Source organism: Petaurus breviceps, unplaced genomic scaffold (assembly GCF_028583685.1).
Source record: "Petaurus breviceps papuanus isolate PSGF00001 unplaced genomic scaffold, PetGlider_PUasm1.0 90865, whole genome shotgun sequence".
NCBI lineage: Eukaryota > Metazoa > Chordata > Mammalia > Diprotodontia > Petauridae > Petaurus > Petaurus breviceps.
In genome coordinates, this window is record NW_027187367.1 from 17,249,225 (window position 1) to 17,265,035 (window position 15,811).

At 40.4% G+C, this 15,811-nt stretch overlaps 1 protein-coding gene across 1 annotated transcript in view; it reads right to left on the reverse strand.

Moving 5' to 3' along the window:
• LRFN2 (leucine rich repeat and fibronectin type III domain containing 2) overlaps positions 1–15,811 on the reverse strand; it is a 347,503-nt gene that overhangs the window by 138,374 nt on the left and 193,318 nt on the right. The gene's annotated exons all lie outside the window — the stretch shown is intronic.

The following is a 15,811-nucleotide window of genomic DNA, read 5'->3' on the forward strand; positions in this document are numbered from 1 at the left end:
GAGTCAACAGAAATGAAACAAGTGAACATTAACCAAAAAAACCTTAAGGCACTTAGCACAGTGCCTGGAACTGAGCAGGTACTTAAATCATTTATTCATTCATTAATTCATGTTTTCTCCCCCATTAGAATATGAACTTCTTAAGGGCAGGGACTGATTTTGTCTCTCTTTGAATCCCCAGTGCTTAACAAAGAGCCTGGCACAAAAAATACACTTAATTTAATGCTTGTAGACTGACTGTATAAATGCTGGCTATTATTCTATTCTAAGGTCCATTTCCACTCTGACATTCTATGTTATTTGTTCTTACACTCTATATATTAAGATTTTTCTTAGTTCTGACTCTGTACATTCTGTGATTCTAAGTCATTCATGACAGCATCAGATTCCTCCCAGCCAGAGACAGGAGGAGCGACTGTCAAATGGTTTGAAATGTTTCCAATTAACAAGCAATTAGGAAGCATGTCTTCTACCTGTTCCTAAGGGAATCCTGGATGGGAGCAGACTCTTCCCTGGAAACTCCCAAGACAACAGAAGGCAGTTCCTCATCACGCTTTCCCTTCCTCTACACTTTCCACCCTACCCCCACTCCTTTCTCGACTCAAAATCCTTCACTCCTCAGCACAGGAGGCCACTCCTGGGCCATCCCTGCATCTGCTGCTCTTCTCACTGGAGCTGAATCAACATATGTGCCTGTTCGGCTGGGGTCCAGAATCGTGATGAGGAAAGGAGAGTAGGGAGGGGGAGATCAGGAGAGAGGACAGAATGGGGAGGGCTGGGCTCACTGGTGAGGACTGTCTACACCCATCAAATGTTAGAGCAGGAATATCCTTTAGAAACCATCTAATCCAAACTGCTTATTTTATACATGAGAAAATGGAGGTTGAGAGAGAGAGAGGCAGTAGCACCTGGTCAGATAACATCTAGACCATCACATTCAGATTTAAGAGAGCCATTGACAAATCGGGGTACAGCGGAAGATGAGTAGGGCTATGAAAAGTGTGGAAAGTGGGAATACAAAGGACTAAGGCGGCAGGATATAATTCTGGCTTTCAAATATTGAAAGGTTGTCCTGTGAAAGATGGAATAAAATTATTCCCTGTCACTCCAGGGGGAAGGACCAAAATCAATGATTAAAAGTTTTTGACATGAGGAAGTGCATGATGTTAGGCAGAATTTTGTAACAAGTAATGCAGTTTAACAATGGGAAAGACTTCGAGCAAAAGTAGTGAGGTGCCCGTCATTAGAATTATTCAAGCAGAAGCTACAAAGCCATCTGACATGTATGCATACTGTAAAGAGAATTCCCGAACTCAGTATGAGGTTCTGCTGAGATCTCTTGTAAGAACACAGGAGGCATTTAACAAATGCTTTGTGAAGAAATATATAAGACCAAAATCTGCTCCCCAATAGATAGGTGGTCAAAAAAGATTGGCAATCATTTTTCAAATGAAGAATTGTAAATTATTAACAACCATATGAAAGAATACTCTATATAAAAGAATACTCCAAATTGCCTCGTCCTTCAGACCCTAGACCACCCAGAACTTATCTAAGACGATTGGGATGAGGGAAGGTTTGCCACCTATGGCCACCCAGTCTTCTTTATTCCCTTCCCTCTTCTTCTGCCCTTTCTTCCTCCCTGACTCTATCCCACCCAGAACCTATCTGGGATGCTTGACTACTTACACACTTGACTACTTATACAATTCATATGTGCATCCTAAGGTCCTCTAGGCCTTACCATCTGTCTTGACTCTAAACCTTCAAGACCTCTGGCTCTGCCATCTGACACATTGATATAAAATAAGAACTCCCTGGACTTTACCAAGCATAGCAAGCATTTAATCAATGTTTTTTCAATCATTCATTTAATTTCATTTTTTTTATAATAAGAGAAATACAAATCAAAACAACTCTGAAATTTCACCTCAGAAGGAACAAACTGGCAAAGATGAAAAGGAAACATGGGAATGGTCAATGTTGATGGGGTTGTGTAAAATGGATATAGCAGTACATTATTGGTAGAGCTGCAGATTGGTATAACCATTCTGGAAAGAAATTTGGAATTTGTGCAATGTGACCAGAACATCCATACCATTTGACTTAAAAATCCTACTGCTAAGCATACACCCCAAGGAAGTCAATGACAAAAAGAAAGGCCCTTAGAGAAGCACTTTTTGTGGTAGCAAAGAATTTGAGGCAGAGTAGATGCCCACCTATTGGAGAATGACTAACTAGAATGTGGCACATGAATGTAATGGAGTACTACTGTACGATAAGAAATAAATATAGTGGATACAGAGAGGTATGGAAAAGACTATATGAACTGGTGCAAAATAAAGTAATAAGAACCAAGAAAATTATATGGAGGTAAATGTAATGGAAATGGAAAAAACAATAGCAAAAAATATTTGAAACAGAATGATTCAAAATTATAATGGCCAAGCTTGGCTTCATGAGATGATATCTTTCTGTGCTTCTCTGCAGGAGTTAGGGGTATGGGATTTTTTGTTTAGTAGTTTCAGATATGTCTGACTCATCATGATTCAATTTGGGGTTTCCTTGGCAAAGATGCTGGGATGGTTTGCCATTTCCTTCTATAGTTCATTTTACAGATGAGAAAACTGAGGCAAATAGGGTTAAGTGATTTGTCCAGAATCACACAGGCAATAAGTGCCTGGGTCACATTTGAACTCAGGTCTTCCTGATGTCCAGAAGTCTATCCATTCCATCTAGCTGCCCTTGGGGAGGGGGTACTGTATATAATATTGGACATTTTAATTATTTTATAAAGTTTTAAGGAATTTTTATTTTCTTTGTTCTTTTCTTCGTACTTAAAGGGATGGCTCTCTGGGAAAGGGTAGAATAGGGAATAAAATGGGAAATAAAAATGATGTAAAAAGAAAATGAAAGGAAAGATTATTTATTTTTTAAAAAGAAATACTTGTTGATTGGTTACTTTTCTCAGATCACATAGGTAGGTGGTGTCAGAGCTAGGTCTACAGCCCAGTTCTACCTGTTCAGAGCTCTTTTTATAATAGCATAAATGTAGGATCATGTGATCACAGATGCAGAACTGGATGGGACCTAAGAGGCCATCTAGACCAGGGCTTCTTAAGCTTTTTCCATTTGCAACCCCTATGTGCACTTCAGCAGCATTTGTTCATTGATGTTGCACGGCATGATAGCACGCACAGTGCAAAGGGCCCGTGCTTTGTGCTCAGAACCAAGGTTTCAGTGAAGTTGTGGGATACAACATGGGTAAGCGCTGCCAGGAACACATTGGATTCATTATGCATTTGATTTTTAATTAATTTTTGGTCATTATGCATTCGGAAACCTTTTACTGTTGCCAAATTTTTCACGACCCCATATGTGGGTTGAGATCCACGGTTTAAGAAGCATTGGTCTAGTCCAATGTCATTGTTTTAAAGATGAGGAAATTCTAGCACTCCTCCCCTTCCCTCTCTTTTTATTTTCCTTTTTTTCTGAAAACTAGGTCTCTCTATTTTGTTCAGGCTGTAAGTTCAGAGGCCATTTTGGGGCCTGAGTCCACCACTGCTCAGCATAGGACATTTAGCCTGCTTTATTTCCCATCTTGGCTCATTCACCCCTTTTTAGGCAGCCTTGACTGCCTATCCCCCATCTTGAGGGTTTACCATATTGATGCTAGACTGGGTGTAAACACCTGATTGATCTAGCCTACTGTAGCTCAGAATTCCTGAGCTGAAGCATTAGCTTTTGGTTACCAAGTAGTAAAGATCCCCAGGAGACCACCACCACACCTGGTGCTGTGTATTTTCAAAGATACCATTGAGGCACCAACCTTCTTCATGGGAGAAACTTGTTCGGATCAGGAAACTAAAGAAAATGTTGGTTTGTTGGGTTTATGAATGGGTGCTGGACACCATAGGATCATAGAATCATAGATTTAGACCTAGAACCCTCTCATTTTACAGATGAGGAAACTGAAATCCATTAAATTAAATAACTTGCTCAGATTGCACAGCTGGCATGTATTTGAGGCAGGATTTCAATTCAGGTCTTCCTGACTTAAGACAACACTATTACACCACACTGCCCTTACCAATGGATGGCAGCGATCACTAAATGAAATGAGCTATCAGAGACCGAAAAAGCTTGCTCCTGGTTTGAATTTTTCCATAACATATAATCCCATCTTCCAAGTGAAGGCTTTCAGAGAAAATTGAAGGCACTAATACACAAGGCACTTCTGATAATACACAATTATGGTAAATGTATATTTGTACATAATGCAGAATCATTCCTACACAAAGGCACATGTAGATAGACACATATGAATCCTGTTTTGCCACTTATTCTCCAAGTAAATATTCTCCAAATTTGATGAGATAAAAGGACAAAGAGCTCAAAGAACCTTATAGACTATCAGGTTAAAAACCCTAGTCTTACATATGTGGAAACTGAGGCTTATTGAGGTTTAATAACTTACCCAGCATTACTTGGATATTAAGTGGAAGGCTGGAATTCAAACCTACATTTTCTGACTTCAAAGTCAGCAATCATTACACCCTATCAGGCTGGTTCCTTCCAGGTTTAAAATGCTATGGTCCTCCGTTTACCAACACAGACATACGCATAAGTGTATACATACAGTCATAAAAACTAAATGATGGTTTATATCCCTTGGGGCTCAAGAAAATTAGGTTGAAAGTCTAATAAAAATTAAGTGTGAGAAATGGAATACTCAGTCTCTCTTCCTTCCCACCTCTTCCTTTTCCTTGCCTGCTTTTCCCTTTCCTCCCACCTATCATTTAGGGGAAAGGGAGCAGTGAGTTGACTGATCCTGAAGGTGAATGGTACCTATTTAGCATGCAAGGTATATAGGTAGCAAGGTAATTTGAAAAAACAATTACTTCTTTAAGTGTTGGGATAATCAATGGAGTCCCACCTTGACAGGTGACTTAGATTTAAACCCAGGTCCTCTGAAGAAACAGTTCTCTTTCCACTGAACCAACATTGCTTCCCTCTTCTCTTTTCTTAGCCTCAGATTTCTAATTTGTAGCAGTCATTCAAGTTCATTCTGCCTCAGTTTCCTTAACTGTAAAATGAGGGTAATAATAACACGTACCTCCCAGGATGGTTCTGAGAATTAAATCAGATAATATTTGTAAATTGCTTAGCATAGTGCTTGTCACAGAGTAGATGCTTGATAAATGCATGTTTCCTCTCTCTTTCCTTCCTTCAGTTCTCCCCTCCCTCCCTTCCTTCCTTTCTTCCTTCCTCCCTCACTCCTTCCCTCCCCCTCCTTTCCTTCCTTCCTTCCTTCCTTCCTTCCTTCCTTCCTTCCTTCCTTCCTTCCTTCCTTCCCTCCCTCACTCCTTTTCTTTGCACCTCTTCCCTTTCCCTGTCCACCTCACCTTTTCTTTTTGCCCCTCTTCTCTTCTCTGCCTCAGGTTTCTTTAGTATTCTGTCACCCACTTGTCTACTCATCAAAGCAACTGGCTGATTAAGTCAATTCAGTGGCAATGTTAGGCTCATTGAGAAAATCAGCAATCTCCTGCTGTTTAGCAACTCACAGGCAGACCAGTCTAGAAAGTTCAGAATGACTGAACTTTCCCCTTTTTATTCAGCTATATTGACATCATGAAGATCTAGTGTGAACGTATTTTCACAGTGATGGGTGATGCTGAGAGGGGAGGAAGGAGGAAGACAAGGAAATGGCAGAACTGAAAGAACATGGCACCAAGAAGAAAAGGAGATAAAGGAAGAATGGGGTAGGGCAGTGATATAATATTACAAATTTAGAGCTGGAAAGAACCTGAGAAGTTCTGAGGTCTCTGATTTTGCAGATGAGGAAGCTAAGACCCAGAGAGGGGACATGATTTACCCTAATTCAAATGGGTAGCAAGTGATAGAGTCAGGATTTGAACCTAGGTCCCCTGACTCCTAATCCCGTAGATTATGCAAACAAAGGAGCTGGGGAGTGAGCATAGTGATATTCAGAGGAGAGGCTGGGGATATGGTGATAAGGATCTAGAGAGGAAATGAAGGAGTTGTGGGGCAATTATACTGTGGGAAAGAACTGGAAAGAGGGCCAAAGATGAGGAAAGGAGGAAGGGGAAAGTAAAGAGTAGAAATAAGAGGAGGAGTTGGTATAGTAGGAGAAGGTGATACATAGAGGAGTTGGGGTACTTAGCATAGTAGTACTAAGAGGAGATGTAGAATTAGGGCATAGTTATATAGAGAAGAATGAGGAAAAGATGGGGAATTGAGAGTGGAGCAAAATAGGTGCTGGGAAAATCTTTAAGTTAAAAAACCATGACAAGGGATGGATTGGTTGGGAGGGGAAGTCTAATGACATTTGAAAATCATTTGCAAGATGAGGGTATAGCTCTTTTTACATTCTTTGATACAGCACAACTCTGCTAAGAACCTACAACATCCTTCCAGCCACTGCCTGGCAGGGGGAGGCTGGGAAGGGATGATACATGCACGCAGGGCCCCTCCTCCTGGTGCTGGTGCTATTACAAATCACTTTAAAAGCCGCATCCCGTGGTTCTGGGGAACTCATCAGGAGCTCGGAATGTGGCATTGCTTGTCACAACAAAATCATTCTCTCCCCCTCAGTCTCTCCCCCTGTCTGTGGTGGCTTCACCCATCACCCAGGTATCCTGGCACTCTGACAGGCAGGAACAATTCCATTTCCTCAAACGGGTTTTTCATTTGCTCAGAACTTTTTTCAAGCATCTTTCCCTTTGGCCTGCAATCTCTCTCCTTTCAACCTGGCATTTCTCTCTCACGGTCACTTTGCTGGCTATATCTGCAAATGACTTTTTAAGCACCTGTGTCCATAGCTGTTCTGGGAGCTAGATTCCTTCCCTTTTCCTGTCAACTTTTAGAATGGTAGGATTTAAAGCTAAAAAGGACTTCAGAGACCATTTAGGCTGACTTCCTTATTTTGCAGGTTAAAGAACTGAGGTCAATAGAAGGGATTTGACTTGCCCAAGAATCACATGAACAGCAAGCATCTATGTAATATATATGCATATATCACACACACATACATACACACAAATACAAAGATATACATATACTGCTATAGGAATTGGGATAGACAAGGAAAAAAACAAATATTTATTAAGCACCTTCTATGTGCCAGGTACTGTTCCAAGGACTTTAGAATATTATTTCATTTGCTCCTCATGACAATCCTTGGGAGGTAGATGCTTATTATTACTCTGTCCTCTTTTTTTTTACAGTTGAGGAAACTGAGGCATATAGAGGTTAAATGATTTGCCCAGGGTTACATGTCTAGTAATAATCTGAAGGCAGGATTTTAATCCAGTGCTCTATCCACTATGCTACCTAACTGCTTCTAATAGGATAGGGATAAAAATCAATGATTTCCCAATGTAGGGAACTACTTATTGTGTAGTTTATATAGAAGGAGATGTGGAAACTCCCTTTGGTGATGCAGGTTGGTACCTTCCCTGCAACTTACAGTCATAGAGAAGTTTCTACAGTCATTCTGTAGGTTAAATGACTTGACCAAGGACACACAGTCAGTTTGTATTGGGGGTAAAATTTGAACTCAGATCTTAATGGCTTCAAGGCCAGCTGTCTGTTCACCATGCCATGCTGCCTCTCTAAAAACTCTGGCAATAAGAATACTAGCTAACATTTACATAGTGCTTTAAGGCTTCATAAAACACTCCACAAATATTATTTCCTTCAATTGTTCCATGAAAGAACCTTTCAAATATTTATGTATGCGTAGGTATTTGGATGTAGATTCAGTATTTGAAGGGCTGCCTGTCAATTAGAAAAAAAGATTTCAACTTGTTGGTGCTTGGTCACAGAGGTCTCATCTAGAAACAATAGGTAATAGTTGCAAAGAGACAAATTAGCCTTGATGTCAGGAAATGCCTCCTTCCTTCCAATTATCTCCTCCCCACCCGACCCCACTCCACTCCCCCAACCTCTGGCTTCATCCTCTTCAAAACCCTGATTAAAACTTTCCTCCTCAAGGAAGTCTCTCCTAATTGCCTCCCTGAACCTCAAGCTCCCCTCCCCACTCCCCCAGCCCAATTCATTCATCTCAGGTCCTCTTAAAGCTCACAGAGGCAATTTGTCCTATATTCATTTGCACTTGGGCTGGTTTCTTTGTAGGTATTCTTCAGATCTGAAGCTGAACTCATCTCCCCTCCGAAATCTATTCTCTGTGACCTCTCTTTAGATTGATGGCACCGCCATTCTCCCAATTACTCAAGCTCAAAACCTCTGCACTATCTTTGACCCCTCTCTATTCTTCATAGTCTACATCCTATCTGTCTTCAAGTCCCATCATTCTCTCTCTGCAGTATCACAGCTGTCCCTTCCTTTCCATTCACATTGTAACTATTCTAATCCAACCCCTAATTACCTCTCCCCTAGACTATTATTTATAAAATAAAATTAGATATTTTCAAAGTAAGTTCTGATGATGCCTTTCAGTTAACATCAATAATTTTTGTGAGGTATAGTGGACAGTGTTGGCCCCAAAGCCAGAGAGGTCTGGGTTCAAGTACTACCCCTAATAAATACTGGCTATGTGACCTTGGGCAAAGCACTCAGCTTCTTGCTTCTCTGGACAGCTCTTTAGGACTCAAAGGTGTCAACCTGCATTGGTAGAGAGAATTTCCTCATCTGGCAATTTCTTATACCAGGGGTCAAAAACTATGGGCCAAATCCTGAGCTAGGATTTTTTTGCATTTTTAAATACATTAAAACTTTGTTTAAAATGTAAAAAAAAAAACCCAAACCATCCTTGGTTTCCAGAAATAGGAAAAAGTGTGGTGAGCCAAAGTTTGCATATTCATAGTCCTGTCCTAGCTAATGAAATTACAGATCCAGTCCTAATCCCTATTTCTGGATATCCCTAGACCTAGGAGTAGACCCTCCTTTTTAACAAAGGAAACTAGTTAAGCAAAACAATTGATAGAGTGACCCTTTCTGATAGTATAAATAATATTCTGTCCCTATAGACCCTCATCTCTTTGCTGCAAGGAGAGAGATATGCTTCATTATCTTCTTTTTAAGGCCAAGATTATCATTAGAGTAACTGAGAATTCAGTTTTTTTTAAGTAGTGTTTTTTATTTACATTATTGTACTCATGTACATTGTTTTGCTGGTTCAGTTTATTTCAGCCTGTATCAGTTCACAAAGATTTCCTTCACATGTTTTCATTTTTTCTGAATTCTTTAAAGTCACAATTTCTTACTGCACAATAATGTTCCATTATATCTCACCTAGACCATTGCAATAGCTTTCTGGCTAATCTCTCCAGCTTTATTCCTTCCCCCTTCTATCAGTTTTTTTAGAGATCAGTTCTTTATGCAGCGATCTAACCACCTCTCTCTACTGTGCATGGTCCCTCAGTAGCTCCCCACTGCTCCCTGAAGGTGGAGAGAGTTCAGACTCCTTCACCTGTCAATGTAGTTCCTTTACAATTTGGTGCCAACTTAACTCATACCATTCCCCAATACATACCTTATATTCCAGACAAAGAAGATTAGTAATCTCTCTCTTATTCTTTCCTTTTGATGTATATTGAGATATTACCCATTCTTAATGTGGAGGGGTGAAGTATGTGGGAGAGGGAGACAGAGAATCTGGGGCATTTCTTGGGGAGGTTGGCATGTGCCATTAGGACCCAGGATCCTGGTTCAGTCAGGTGCAGGGATGCAGAATGTAATGTGGTACTGGGAGAAGGTAGAACTTGTCCTGGTGTGATAGAGGGTTTCAATGGATCATAATATCACAGTTTTAGAACTGGAATGGATTTTGAGCATCATCTAGTTCATTCCCCTCAGTTCACAAATGAGGAAACTAGGGCAGGACAAAGTCCTGGGCCTGGAGTCAGAAAGGCCTGAGTTCAAATCTGTCCTCAGACACTTACTAGCCATATGACCCTGGGCAAGTCACTTAACCCCTGTCTGTTTCAGTTTCCTCATTAGTAAATGGGGATCATAATAGTACCTACCTCTCAGGGTTGCTGTGAAGATCAAATATTTGTAAAGTATTTAACACAATGTTCTGTATATAGTAGGTGCTAAATAAATGCTTATTCCCTCCCTCCCTTCCTTCTTATGTGACAAGATACTCAGCTAGTAAATGGCACACTCGGTATTTGAACTCAGGACCTCTGACTTTAAATCCAGGACTCTTTCCATTGTACTATGCTGACCTCTGGCGGCTAGTAGGGGATTGTACCGGGAATTCATGCTCAGTAGAGGACCAAAAAATATGTAAGACTAATATGGGGGTAGCTAGGTGGTGCAGTGAATTGAACTAGTACTAGTCTTGGAGTCAGGAGGACCTGAGTTCAAATTTGACTTCAGACACTTAACACTTATTAGCTGTGTGACCTTGGGCAAGTCACTTCACCCCAACTGCCCTGCCTTCTTCCTTCCAAAAAGACAAAAAAAGACTAATATGATAAGGAAGCATCCTTCCCACTCTAGATTGTACATTATTTCACAGAACCAGTCAACCTGGGCAAGTTACAGTTCTTCTATTCATCTGTTGATTCCTATAAAATTTCACATGATTCCCCCCACCCCTACCCCCACCAGGGTGAAAGGGATGGATCTCTCTTGCCTAGGATTACTCCTAGCACTCTGAATCTTGTGAACTCTTCATGAAGTATACTGTTGTAATTATGTGTGTCCATATGTCACTCCCATTCCTAGACTCAACTCCCTGGGAGCAGAGACCATGTCTATTCCTTCCCCATATCTCCCACAGTGCATCGCACAGTGCTAGCTAGCTTCATAATAGTTTCTTAATGTTTGTTGGATGAATGAATACGATATCTAAGGAAGAGATAGAAGCCATTTGAGCATTGCATTCACCTCTTTGGATTGTGGATATTACACTAATAGGCAAGGTCAAGATCATAACAGAAATGATTAATTCCTTTTCTCTGTTCTTATCTCCTTTGATCTTTCTGCTGAATTAGACTTCTTTCTTTTTTTAAATTTGAAAGTTTTTTTAAATTGTTATCTTTTGTTTTAACATAACCTTCATTTCCCTATCCATATCCAAATCCCTCCCCCTTCACTGCACAGAGAGCTAGAAGAAAAAATTTAAAGGGCAATTCAGCAAAACCTACCAACAAACACATTATCCAAGTCCAATAGTATATACAATGTTCTACACCCATAGTCCTCTTTGCATAGATACAAAGGACATTCATCTTTTTAAATGCTTACTCCTTATTCAGTTTTGTTTTGTTTTTTACTCTCTGGGATCTTCTTCTTCATCTCAGAATGTTCTGTATTTTCTTTTTCTGGCTCCTTTCCCTCCCATGCGCTGTGTCCCCTAGGTTCTGTCTTTAACCTTCTCTTTTCTCTCTCCTGTGGTAACCTTATCGACTCTGATGGCCTTATGGATCACCTTTATGTGGATGGTGCCCTAGTAAACACCAGTCTCTTCCCTGATTTCCATTTCCTCATCTCCAGCTGCCCATTGACCCTCTCACCATGGATGTCATGTTGGCATTGCAAATACAACATATGCAAAACAGAAACAACTTTCTTATTCCCCAAATTCTCCCCTCTTCCCAAATTCAAAATTTATTATCAGGGCATCACCATCCTTTCAGTAGCACAGGATGAAATCAAACAGTCATCTTTGACGCTTTCCTCTCCCTCACCTTTCACATTCAATCAATCACCAAGTTCTGTCAATTTTACTTCTGAAATCTCTCTCAAATTTATCTCCTCCTCTCCACAGCCAACACTTTCTCCTCTTGTAACAGCCTCCTTTTTTTGATATCTCTGCTTCCAGTCTCCCCTCTCTACAATAAATACCCCCACAAAGCTGCCAACACAATCTTCCTAGGGACAGGTCAGACCATGGCATTCATCTGTTCACCATCTTCAGAGAATCCCCATGGTCTCCAAGATAAACTGCAAGCAATCTACTTAGCCTGGCATTCAAGGCTTTCCACAATGACTCCAAACTACCTTTTCAACTTATTTCCTACCACTTCTCTTCAAATACTACCTCCCAGCCAAGTCAGATAACTAGATATTCTGAGGATTGTCTTCCTCTCTCCTGCCCCTATCCCTGGAATGTGGCCTTTCCATATCCTCCAAGGCTAAGCTCAGGTGCCAATTTCTTCCATAAAACTTTCCCTGATCTCTTCTACCTTCCAAGCTCAAAATGTTGTCTCCTTCCTCATATTCTGTATACTATTTTGTTAGGTTCTCTCCTTTGCACTGATCATATTCTGTCTTATTTCATAGTTATTTGTGTACATGTCAGATCTCTGTATCAGATTGCAAATCCCTTAAGGGAAGGGATTATATAATTTTTCATCACTGTGTCTCCAACATTATACACAGTCTATTTTTTTTGTCTGGACTTGTGATTTCATTAGTATACCAATTGGTATATCCAGCAAGAAAACTCCCAGTAGCAATGAAGATCAGCGACTGTTCTTTAACTTACAGTCTTAGAGAGTTGACAAGGGGAACTGAGAAATTAATTAATTTAACCAGTGTCACATGTACATAATATGTCAGAGACAGTTCTTGAACCCACATTTTTGTTACTCTGAGGCTGACTCTATACATTACACCCTGCTATGTCTTTCACAGTGTCTTCCACTTAATAAATGCTAGTTGAATTGAATTATCATTGAACTCCATAAATGGATGCCCAATAAAGTGCCTTCAAGGACCCAAGAATATGTTGGAAAATATAGTAGATGATAAAATCAGGGTGCAAAAAAATATCTCCAAGGGTTGGAATTACAGCTATAACTAGCAATTTTTGTGCTTTCAACAAGTACCACAGACTACCCCCTGGGGCAAGGAACATGAAAGGCACTCTCAAACCAACTTTTGAAGATAAATTTAATTGAAGCAGGAGACTGACACCAAGAAGAGAAGAGCAAGGAATGTCCAAGGAAGAGCTGGGGAACAGCAGCCTGGGGTCTTCCAATTTTAACTAGTCATTGCTAATTAGGTACTTTTTTAGTTGCTTCTGAAAAGGAAAAAATACTTTCAATGCTTTCTAAATTTTAACATACTGATGTGAAGTTCCAGTTGCCCCACCCTAGTTATAGTTCTGATTGTAATGGAAGTATGAAACTAACAAGATAAGATTTAATAGGGATAAATGTAAAGTACTATTACTTTCGTTTAAAAAAAAACAATTATGCAATTAGAAGCAGCAGTGGGAAGAACCCTACTATAAATCAGGTATATGCAAAAGGAAAGCATGGTATAATGGTATAATATTTGAAATCATAGCATTTACAGCTGAAAGATGCATCAGAAGCCATCTATTCCAACCCCCTTCCGTGACAGATGAGGAAGTGAGGAACAGAGGGATTAACCACAATCTTGGACTCTGTTCCCAGGTCCCCTAGTTTTAATAGTTGAATTTTCTCCTTATCTTGCCTCAAACCAGGCCTCCACACTTCTTCCTATCTCCTCCATCGTATTCCCTATGTTCTGACTATAATATTAATATTCTTATGAATGAAACCCCCAACTCTCCCCTACATGCCCTAGCTCTGATAAGTAAGGATCCAAGTATATTCTCTCCCTACCCCACCTTGCAACTCCCATTTATGTATTGTCTTTCTCCATTAGAACTTAAGCTCATTGAAACTGGGGACTGATTTTCTTCTTTGTGTAGTCCATCTAATGGGCTAATGCAGGATATTTAATAAAAAGACACAAAGCAAGGTGATGGAGTATTGAATGTCAGGAAAAGAGAGAAAGTCAGTGCCTATGGATCTTAGACTATTTGGAGGGGAATAAAGGGTTAAAGAGCAGCTAGGTGGCTCAGTGGATAGAGCACTGGAGTCAGGAAGACTCTTCTTGCTCAGTTCAAATCCAGCCTCAGGTACTTACTAGCTGTGTGACCTTGGGCAAGTCACTTTAGCTTGTTTGCCTCAGTTTCCTCATCAGTAAAATGAACTGGAGAAGGAAATGGGAAACCATTCCAGTATCTGTGCCAAGAAAGCCCCAAATGGGGTCATAAAGAGTCAGACATAACTGAAGAACAAAAATATAGGCTATAAGTAGTAGAGCTATGAGTTGAACCCAAGCCTTCAGACTCCAAATCCAGTACATTTTCTACTATATCACTCTGACTTTTATATTGTCAGAAGATGTGAATTTGAATCTTTACTTTGCTCTTTTGTCTATGTTTTTAAATAAACCTTTGGCTTCTCCTGGTCTTGGTCTTTCTATCTGTAAATTGAAGCTGGATTGAAGGGTCTCTAAGGTCCCGGCTTATCATTCAGTGAACCTTTTCAATATAAGTCAGAACTGTGATGTGGAAGCCAAAAAGGCTAAATCTATCTTAGGCTGCATTAATAGAAACATAATGTCCAAAGCAAGGGAAATTATAGTCCCTCTGTGTTTTGCACCGGTCAGTCCACATCTGGAAGATTGTTCTCAGTTTTCATTTTAGAAGGGATAGTGACAAGCTGGATTATGTCCAGAGAGGGGTAACCAAATGATAAGACTGCTAGAAATTTTGCCATATGAAGTAACTAGGCATTTTTATTAAGCTTGGAAAAGAGAAGATTTAAAGTGTGTGTGTGGGGGTAGAAGAAAAGCTGTCTTCAAATATTTGAAATGTCATCATGAGGCAGAAGAGGGATTAGGCTCAATTTACTTCCCGTCAGAGGACAAAATTAGGTAATGGGTGGAGGGTAGACAGAGTGAGCAGCCCTGGTCTCAACTTAACAAACAGCTTGGTAAGAATAGGAGTTGTCCAAAAATGGAATGGTGTTGCCTCAGAAGGAGTGAACTCTCTCCATCCTTAGAAGTTTCAAGGAAGGTCTCTAGATAATCATCTTTCTGGGATGTTGTGGAGAAGATTCTGTGACTGTTAAGGGTTGGAGTAGATCAAAGGACAGTGGATTTAAGAAGTCATCTAGTCCAGTTCCCTCATTTTACAAATAAGGAAACTGAGGCTCTGAGAGGTTAAGTGATTCTCAAAGCCACACAGGTAAGAAGTGGCAAAGTCGGCTTTCGAACCCAGATCACCTAACTCCAAGTTAAGCACTCTTGTCATGACCTCATATTGGGCTTCTGAGGTCTTTTCCAACTGTGGGAGTTGTTTATGAGTCTCTGAGTCTATGGAATAGATGTCTTGCTTGGGACAGATCCACAATAACTTGGCAGCAGATTTGGCCAACAGCACAGAGTCTGTGCTGTTTGACAAACTTTAGCAAAGCAGAAGCTGATTGATAATCCTGCTCCACTCGTCAGAAACACTCCCGAGAATATATACAGGGAACGTAAGCAAGGATATGTGCCTGGTAAATGACACACAACAATGAAGATATGGAAGGGAGGACACCAAAAGCTTGCTGAGAATTGCTTCTGCATTGGAAGGTGGGAAGACCAAGAGGGCTAGCCCTAATTCCTCTTCCTCCACCCTCCTCCACTCAGCACAAATGATCCTTCATTGCCCTGCATTAGCACCTATCTTTCCAAAGCTCTGTTCGTATGTATGAATAATGATACCAGTAATAATTGCCAGCATTTATGTAGCACTTTTTAAGGTTTGCACAATGCATTATAAATAGTCTCATTTTATCCTTACAACAATCCCGAGACATTCCCATTTTACAGAAGAAGAAACTGAGGCAGATAGAGGTTAAGTAATTTGCCCAGAGCCACACAGCTAGTCAGTGTCTGAGGCTGGATTTGATCTCAGATTCTCAAGTATTCTTGATGCCAACACTTTGTTATGTGATACCTAACTGCCACATTTGAGCCTCAAGACAACAATCCTGTGACTTGGACA